General features: G+C 31.9%; 1 non-coding gene across 1 annotated transcript; it reads right to left on the reverse strand.

Moving 5' to 3' along the window:
- Nucleotides 1-378: 378 nt before the first annotated feature.
- On the reverse strand, nt 379-485 carry LOC128042044 (small nucleolar RNA R71). The gene has a single exon (XR_008197252.1). It is a non-coding gene; the product is annotated as a small nucleolar RNA R71 (small nucleolar RNA).
- Between the last annotated feature and the right edge of the window lie 9,606 nt (nt 486-10,091).

Raw genomic sequence — 10,091 nt, forward strand, 5'->3', positions numbered from 1 at the left:
CGTCCTACTCATCGAACTATGTATGATTATGCTAAGCCTACTCTGATTGGGGTTGAATCAAGTATTGTCAGACTAACAGTTGCTGCGAATAATGTTGAGATCAAGCCGAATACAATTCAGATGGTGCAGCAATATGTTCAGTTTGATAGGTTGCAATATGAAGATCTGAATGCTCATTTGGCTAACTTTCTAGAGATTTGCAATAATTTCAAGATCAATGGTGTTACTAATAATGCCATACGCTTACGGTTGTTCCCATTTTCTTTAAGGAGCAAGGCAAAATAGTGGTTGAATTAACTTCCAAGTGGTTCTATCATGACTTAGGATCAAATGATTGAGAAATTTTTGTTAAAATATTTTCCATCGGCTAAAATGGTTAAGTTAAGGAATGATATCTCTTCTTTTGTTCAATTTGATATTGAGGCTCTTTATGACACATGAGAGAGATTTAAGGATTTGTTGAGAATGTGTCCTCACCATGGACTACCTTTGTGGCTCCAAGTTTAGACTTTTGACAATAGTTTGAACCTCTCAACTAGACAGATGATTGATGTAGTAGCTAATGGAACATTTAATAACAAAACACTTGAGGAAACTGAAGAGTTTATTGAGGAGATGACACTCAACAATTGTCAATGGAAAGTTACGAGAGTAAAACTTGGTAAGGCAGCTGAAGTTTTTGATATTACTGCAGTTTCTATGTTAGAAAATTAGGTTGAAGCTCTTCGTAAGAAAGTTGATGGTTTGAATTTTTCTAAGCAGGTGAATTTAGTAGTGCAATGTGATGCGAATAGAGCATGGAGGATTAATTCAGGATGTTTACCCTTCGATTCTAGCATGGAGCATGAGCAAGGTAATTTTATATGTAACAATTCTAGACCTAAAAATTATCCCTGTAGCAATAATTATAATCTATGATAGAGGAATCATCAAAATTTTTCTTGGGGTGGTCAAGGCAATCAAAGGTCACAACCCCCTCTGGGTTTTCAGCAACCTTATCAGCAAGAAAAGAAACAGAACCTTGAGGAGATGTTAGCTAAATTCATTTCTATGTCTAAAACTAGATTTCAAAATAGTTATACAGCTACGAAAAACTAGCAAGCATCGATTTAAGGGTTTGAAACTCATATTGGACAGGTTGTTAAACTGATTTCAGAAAGAAAGCAAGGCAATTTACCTAGTAACCTTGAAACTAACCTAAAGGAGCAAGTCCACACAATCATTGTGCTAGGCATGGAAGTGTTACTCGAGCCTAAAGAAGCTGAATCTAGTATTTGTTGAGAAAAATGATGGGGTTAAGCAAAGCAAGGAAGAGCATAAGTTAGTGGTTAGAGAATACAAACCACGTATTCCATATCCAACAACATTGAAGCAAGACCGCATAAAAGAACAAAATGGTAAATTTCTTGAGCTTTTAAAAAAATTGCATATTAACTTACCTTTTGTTCAAAATCTTTCGTAGATGCCAATGTATACAAAATTTTTAAAAGAGATGTTAAAAAATAAAAGGAAGTTAGACGACTTGTCAACTGTAGAGCTCAATGAAGATTGTTCAGCCATTCTCCAAAACAAACTACCCAACAAGCTTAAAGATCCAGAGATTTTTACTATTCCTTATCATATTGGTAGTCTAAGGGTGCGTTTGGTTCGCTGTATTGGATTAGAGGTGTATTGGATTGGAGGTGTATTGGATTAGAGGTGTATTGGATTAGAGGTGTAATAGCAAATCAACTGTTTGGTTGAATGTAATGGAATAGAGGCGTAATAGTAATCTTGTGTTTGGTTGAATGGAATAGAGGTGTAATAGCATAATGGAAAAAACTAAAATGACTAGAATACCCTTAGCATAAATTTGTTTTAGTAAATGATTATTGTTATTGTTATTTAAATTTTAATAAGATTATTATTATCAATAATAAATATTTTAATCATATTTAAACATAATTATTATTAAATATATTTTAATTAAAATATATAATTTAATAAAATTCTTAATAATTAGCGAAATTTGTTTTGGTAAATTATTATTGTTATTGTTATTTAAATTTTAATAAGATTATTAATATCAATAATAAATAATTTAATCATATTTAAACATAATTATTATTAAATATATTATAATTAAAATATATAATTTAATAAAATTCTTAATAATTAGCGAAATTTGTTTTGGTAAATTATTATTGTTATTGTTATTTAAATTTTAATAAGATTATTAATATCAATAATAAATAATTTAATCATATTTAAACATAATTATTATTAAATATATTATAATTAAAATATATAATTTAATAAAATTCTTAATAATCAATATTCTTATATGAATTTACTAAAATCATAATATATGATACTATAAAATATAATTTGAAATAATTAATATTAAATATATTTCCATGTATATTATGAATAAAAGCATAATCATTAATGTAATTCACAAAGGCTTTTACTTAAGAATATGGATCATGTATACGAATGTACCATAGGAATTCTCTTTTGTTTCAAAAAAAAAACTTCACATATCATTAGAAAAAACTTAATATTAAATATTCTTATATGAATTTTCTAAAATCATAATATATAATACTATAAAATATAATTTAACATAATTATTATTAAATATAATTTAATAAAATATATAATTTAATAAAATTCTTAATATTAAATATTCTTATATGAATTTAATAAAATCATAATATATAATACTATATAATATAATTTAAAATAATTATTATTAAATATAATTTAATAAAATATATAATTTAATAAAATTCTTAATATTAAATATTCTTATATGAATTTAATAAAATCATAATATATAATACTATATAATATAGATTAATAATGTAGATACTTGCTAAGAAAACATGGATTAAACAAATGTCATGCATAGGCTTCTTCCAAAAAATTTTCTATGAACAATCATATAGGCATAAAGCAACCATGGTAAACTATGAAAAAAAAGATCTATATGTTATCAAGCAAAAATCAGTGTTTGTAATTACTAATATGTATTCAAAATAATAATGTATTTTCCATTTGTCAAAATTTGTGGTAAAGATCTAAGTTCGCTCTAACACCTCCACCTCCACCTCAAACTCAAATCTTTCTTCTTTTTCCAACCCTCTAAACCCCACCCCACTATAAAGATTATTTCGCAACGTAAAGAATCAAAGACAAATCGGTTTCGATGTGAAGAAGAAAGCGTAAACTTCAAGTTAGGTGAGAAATCCTTCTTAGCTCAAGATCAAGAAATTTTATGACATTACGCCTTACCACAAGCCAATAGCCTTCCACCGATGCCTCCTACTCCAAGCCGATTATAATATTCACCACCGATATCAGAAACCATATCCCCACCACTTTGCTAGTGGTACATAGCCCGCCCATAGAATACAAAGTGCGGATCCAATTCCATAATGAGTAATGCCTCCCATTAGGTTGGAGAGGAATGATAGAACAAGGGCTCCCTAATACGATGGAGTGCCCAAAGCAAGAGCTACGCACAAGAAGGTCAGTAAACATGGCACCAATATGAGCAGCTCCATTGGCAAAGAAGTAATGCGAGTAGAAATAGAGAAGAACCGAATGCCAAATGACATTTGCCATGAAAGACCTAATCCACCTACGACCTGTAAAATGAGCAGATCATTGACATGAAAGGCAATTCCAAACATCTAAATTTTTAATTTCCATCGGACCCGTGCTACAAGCTTCAGAAAAAGGTTCCTAGTGTGATTGCCAAAGGTAAGCATTGAATACAACAAGGTCGTCGAACAACTTAGCCTAAAAGAAAAGGAACATCCTAGGGCATTGTTTAATAAGACTCAAATGGACACGCCAAAGTAATATGAAAATATTAATAGAACATGAAAAATGAACTAGAGAGAGCCAAATAATCATACCGACTAGATCTATATATTACAATGTAGAGCACAAGTATTTCAATAGTTTGCATTATTTAAGACAAGATATAAATAGGCAATGGTATTCGGTTTTTCCTTTCTATTTTCCTTTTGAGAAAACATGTGATTCCAACTATTTCCGAAAAAGCAAAGCACCGCATGTAGATTATGGTGATGGCTCTTTGGTGATTCCATAAAAGTTTTAGTAAAATTGGACATGGCGGTAGAAAATAAGACGAAAGTACAAGGAAAACAGGACAAACCTTAACAACGGTTTGACTAAACCATGAGATGAGACCATATTTGTTCAAATACCCACCATAGCGATGAGTTCGCATGCATATTCAAGAGAAGTTGAATGAGTTAGTAGCTCATAAGAAATAAAAGTAGAGTCGCTCAAAAGAAATGTCTCATCCATACATAGAGCAAAAGAAAGGAGGCAGAGAAAATAAGGCACTTCGCCATAGTTTTTAAGTTTAGAAATGTATTACAAATAAATGGAAACAAGCAAACATAAAACCAAATCTAGTCACTTAAATTACAATAAAACAGATGGGAATTATGAGTATAATCATATGACTAGATATTGCAAAATGACAAAATAAAAGTATGGTACAATAAGCAAAAGTTGAAACCTAATTTTAAACATCAAATATTTTGTCTCATATCCAACACATTAGCACAACGGATTAACAAAAGGCATTAGCTTTCCATTTTGCACTATCACACATTTTCCATAGAGGGAAAAAAGAATAGGGGAAATTTCGAACTTGATTGTAACTAAAAAGCATTCCAACATTTGTTATCCCGTTACATATGAAGAATATAGAACAAGTGCAAGTGACCATAAATAGCTATGCATTTCAATGCATTTCAATGCCCAATTAGATAACCAACAATAAAAAGCCCATGTTTGATGAAATTGAGAACCACCGCCATATAAGGATATCTCGCACAATCAAGAAACAAATTGCCAAGATAATGAGAAATTTCTTAAGAGGGCCATTCAAATATTTGCTTCAAGAATGAATGTTCACCATTTTAAATGCAACAATGGAATACCGAATATTTTAAACACAAACTTGGGCTCACAAGTGAAACATCATAAGTTTAGGTTTTAGGTGGCTTGTTGCTTAGCGAGTGAAGCACCAAAAGAGGCATCAATATGGATCACAATCTTTTAGAATTACTTTCTTCTAACCGAAAAAAAGGTCTTTCTCTTGATAAATCACACAAAATCCTCAATATCACCAGCAACATTCTACATTAAGATTATCTTACCCACATTCCCAGCTTGAATTCTCCTTCACAATACATACCAAAAGCTTCAAGAATTACTCGCTAAAAGAGCACCAATATCTTGATTATCATCTGTTAAGGAAGCATACAAATCTATTAAAAAGGAAACCAACAACAAAAAAAATTAAGTATTTCATTTTCTTCAAGCTAAAGAGAACTTACATATTGAACAATGCTAAACTTGACAACTTGGTAAAACCATCGACCAAGTTTCCATGGTTTTAGGACATATTTCATAGGAAATGAGTGCTTAATAGTTCCTTTTTCACAACTGTGTCCCAATAGTGGAGTTTTAGAATTTGCACGTCCCAGTCTTCTCATGAAAGCAATTGTCCTCTCTTCCCCACCTTAAAGCGTAAATTGAAGGAAATATTCCAAAAGAAAATAAATTTTCTCAACATCACCACAACTATAAACAATATTAACGAAAAATGAAGAGCATTAGAAAATAAAAGGAGAAGAACAACGCAAAATGAAATAAACATAATTTAGGTTGAAGATTCACCTTTCCCCTCGGTTGATCGAGAAGCACGATCCAGAAAAAGGAAGAAACAACAAGAAATAAGAAACTCTTCCACCGTAATCCAAACCTCTCAAAATCCTAAACTCTGTTTCAATTTCTAAGAGAGAAAACTACAAGAAATACTAAAATTAAAGCTACGTCAACAATGGAATCATAATATAGAAAATTAAATATCTGAATTAAGTAAAAGAGAGAGAAAATCTAAATGAGAGACAAATAAGGGACAATGTTGAAGACAATGTTGAAAAATCTAAAGGAGAGAAAATTAAAACAGAGAAAGCCAAGACAATGTTGAAGCAAAGATTCATACGAAATCGGCCTCCGATGAAGACAATGTTGAGGATTTGTTATGAAAGGTAAGAAATGAGGACGAGCAATACCGATGGAAGAAGAAGCGAAATCTATGAGGGCAAAAAAGAAACGAAAATAAGAAATGGGTAAGGATTCTCAAATCGGTCTTTGGAGGGGGTATTAGCTATTACAGACCGGGTGTATTAGGGAAGGAACAGATTTGGGACGTAATGGGAATACAACCAACCAAACAACAGATTAAGGGAGGATTAAGTGGGGCCCACCGATTAGGGGTGTATTGGCATAGCCAATACACCCAACCAAACATGGTGTAAATGTTGAAAAATCTTTGGTTGGTTTGGGGGCTACTATAAATGTTATGCCTTATAAAATGTTCAAACAACTTGGTCACCTGGAAACAAATATATATATATATAGACTTTTTCAACACCTTTTGAACTCTAATTCATGCAGTTTCGTAAAAAATTTTGTCAAAATTCATAGTTTAATTATAAAATAATTAATTTGCACTTAAATTATTAAAAAATTTGAATTTTAATTATTTTTATAATAACTTTTCACAAATCTAGTTTATTTTTAATAGTTTTGAGTAAAAGGTGAAAATTGGCTTGACAGACACCTCGAAAGGCTTAAACCATTGGGGCAATTTTATGCACCAAGTGAATCAAGAAAAAAGCTAATTAATTTTCCGGCCACGGATGGTCCAAAAATATTTATTAAGCATTATATTTAATTTTGATCCAACATTAACATGGTTAAAAATTAATATAAAGTCTGAAGAAGAAAGGAGACCTAGTTGTGCTAAGTAAAGAAGACTGACCCACCAAGCAAATTTACAGCCCAAAACCACCCCTATAGCTGACCCAAACAGCTTATTTAGCTTATTTTATTAGTTTCAAAACAACCCTTGAATTTTCCTTAAACTTTATTCAATCCCCTCCACTTTTCATGCCTTCCACCTTTTGCCCCAAGCTAAACATAGCAAGTTTGAGCCATTCAAACTTCCACCATACATGGCTTGCCAAGGGAAGAGGAGTTGATGAAATTTATTTGCTATTTTTAGCAGTAATTATCACTTATAAATACTCCTCTTCCCTTCTTCATTTCACACACCATTCATTCGCACACATCTCTCTCTTCCACTAACTTTATCTCTTCCATTCCCTTCTTGTTTTCTCATTTTTCTTGTTTCATTCCCTTGCTGATTTCCCTCTTGAAAAAGAGCTTTCATCCACCTTGGAGTAGCAACATTCAAGTGTTTGTGAAGTCCTTAGATCGACAGAATAAGATGAAAATAAGAGGAGCGCACTAGTCTAGCTTTGAAGAAATACTGGATTTGCGTTCTGGTTCCCTTCTCTTTAATTTTCTTATTTATGTTGTGATCATGAACATGAATATTTGTTTTTTTTGTTATTCTTGATTTAATTAAAATGAATTTAATTTAATTCATGTTAGATTGATCGCATTCATCCACTTAAATTATTATAATCGTGTTCATGTTGTTATTAAGCCTTGGTAATTTGTTCAATTAAATAAAAGCATGCCTATGTTATATTTGCATTATAATAAGGTTCAATTAATATCGTGTCAATTAATTATAATTTCAATATGATTAATAATTAATTAATTATTAATCATATTGAAATTATAATTAATTGACACAAGATTTAATTGATGCATGTTTAATCTTCTAAGGTAGTGGAAGGTTAAATTAGCAACGATATTAAATGGTACATTAGCCTTACATAACTTGCAAGATTATCATGATTAAATTGCTTCAATATAGGACTATGTTGTTACTCCACTTAATATTATACTTTCTTATGAAGATTGATTAATTGTTTGAATTGACATAGTAATATGTTCCGTAGATTAATTTGTTTAGTAAGTTTGTATGTGCATTAGTTAACAAAATACAAAGTTATCGTGAAATTATTCGTAACAAAATGAACTTGGGTTTAATAATTCTAAGTTAAAGAATGTAATTGATCTAACACATTTATTTCCTATTAATTAAAACTCATCTTTTGAAATCTTGCATTGAATTTTTTACTTTTTATTTTTATTAGTTTAATTACTTAGTTAATTTTTAATTTTCAAATCACTTATTCAAATAAACATATTTTTCCTTCACCAAATTATTTAAAGTTGCATTTCATAAATATTTTTCTTCCAGAATCCTTGTAGGTATGATAACTCGAAATTTACTTGTCACTTTATTACTTGATAACGATTGTACACATTTCCATCATTCCAATCTCGGGGAGCTAAAACCCACTAGGATGAATATTCAATTAGCTGACAAATCAAGTAGGTATCCTAGGGTTATTATTGAAGATGTGTTAACGTCGATAAATTATCATCCCTATTGATTTTGTTATATTGAATATGGATGAGCATATTAAGGTACTCATGATCTTAGGTCAACCGTTTTTAGCCACTTCCAGAACTGTTGTTGATGTGGGTTGTTGTGAACTTGTGCTGAGTGTAGGTGATGAAAAGACTACTCTTCAAGTAGGTGATTTTGTTAGAGTTCCTAGTGAGCGAAATGATACTCGTTATTCTGTTAATGTTAGTAATCATGTGACTCAATATTCTTTGCAATAATACATTATTTTATTAAAGTTCCTAATGAATACGTGTTCCAACAGTATTTGTCTCAAAGTGATAAAAATCAATGGACGAGTGGAGAGCGAATGGTGCAGCTCAATGAATTAGATAAATGGTGAACAAAGGCTAATAAGAACTCAAGACTGTTAAAAAGAAATAACTAAGCAATGCCATAGTGTGCATGTAAAGAGAACGAACCAATTCAAAGTTGGGGACAAAGTGCTGCTAGACAAATCAGATCCACAGATGTTCCCTTCAGTGCTAAAGTTAATACGGTCAAACCCATTTGTGGTACAAAAAAGTATTTTCATACAGAACCATTGAAGTAACTCACCCTGATTACGACACATTCATGGTAAACAGTCTTCGTCTCAAACTTTATTTTGGTCGTAGTACTTACAATAAGAGATATGAGATTAGACTTTAAGGTTCGCCTTAACCATTAACTTAAAAATAGAAGTCGACCTTAGACTCTAAATAAGCGCTTCTCAGGATGTAACTTGTGTGTTTTTATTATTTAGTTTACTTTCATTTTTTTCAAAAATATCAAAATATATATACACTATAGTTATTTTTATTTTTATCACTTTAAAAAATTTGAAAAATAAGGGATCACATGGTGTGGGGTGATCCACATGGGTGTGTCTCAGGCCGTGTGCATAGTGAAGCTGATTTTATTTCAATTTTATTTTAACCCACATGGGCACAGATAGTTAGACGGTTTGGCCACATGACCATGTGAGACACACAGACTGACACACGAGCGTATGGTAGACTGTGTGAGCCATACGCCTTTGCACACATACTTGGGAGAAGCGAATGATCATCGCACATGGCTTGGGTACGTAGGCATGTCTATGGCCATGTGGAAACTAGTCTTAACTTTTTTTGAAATTTATTGAAACACATGGACTAAAATAATCCACATGGCCTGTTGACACGATCGTGACACACGACCTGGACACACAGACATGTCCTAGGCAGTGTGCATATTGGATGTTATTTATTATTATTATTAATTTTTCAAAGGCCACACCTGGGAGGTATTTCACGGGTGGGAGACACGGTCGTGTGGCCCAAAATGAGCCTTGCACATGAACGTGTCTTTTTTTTTAAGCACAAACCCTAATTTTTTTACTCTCATCTTCCTCAATTAGCCATCATTTCTCATAACTCTAAAACCCTAGTTGTCGTTGCACCAGTCCAACCATTATTACTAGTTCTTTCTTATCGGCCTGACCACCCCTCACCGAATTTATCCTTTCATCTATTTATTGACAAAACCCTAACCGCTCCCTTCTCATTCCCTTTGAGACTATTCATCTCCAGTCCTCAAATCGCTTATTCATTCCAAGCATTACCGCCACCTCCGTTCACTGGCCTTCCATCTATGTTTCCTTCTCCCCTATAATTCCCGATCTATCCCCACTGCTTGCTCCACC

Source organism: Gossypium raimondii, chromosome 6 (genome assembly GCF_025698545.1).
Source record: "Gossypium raimondii isolate GPD5lz chromosome 6, ASM2569854v1, whole genome shotgun sequence".
In the NCBI taxonomy this organism is placed as follows: domain Eukaryota; kingdom Viridiplantae; phylum Streptophyta; class Magnoliopsida; order Malvales; family Malvaceae; genus Gossypium; species Gossypium raimondii.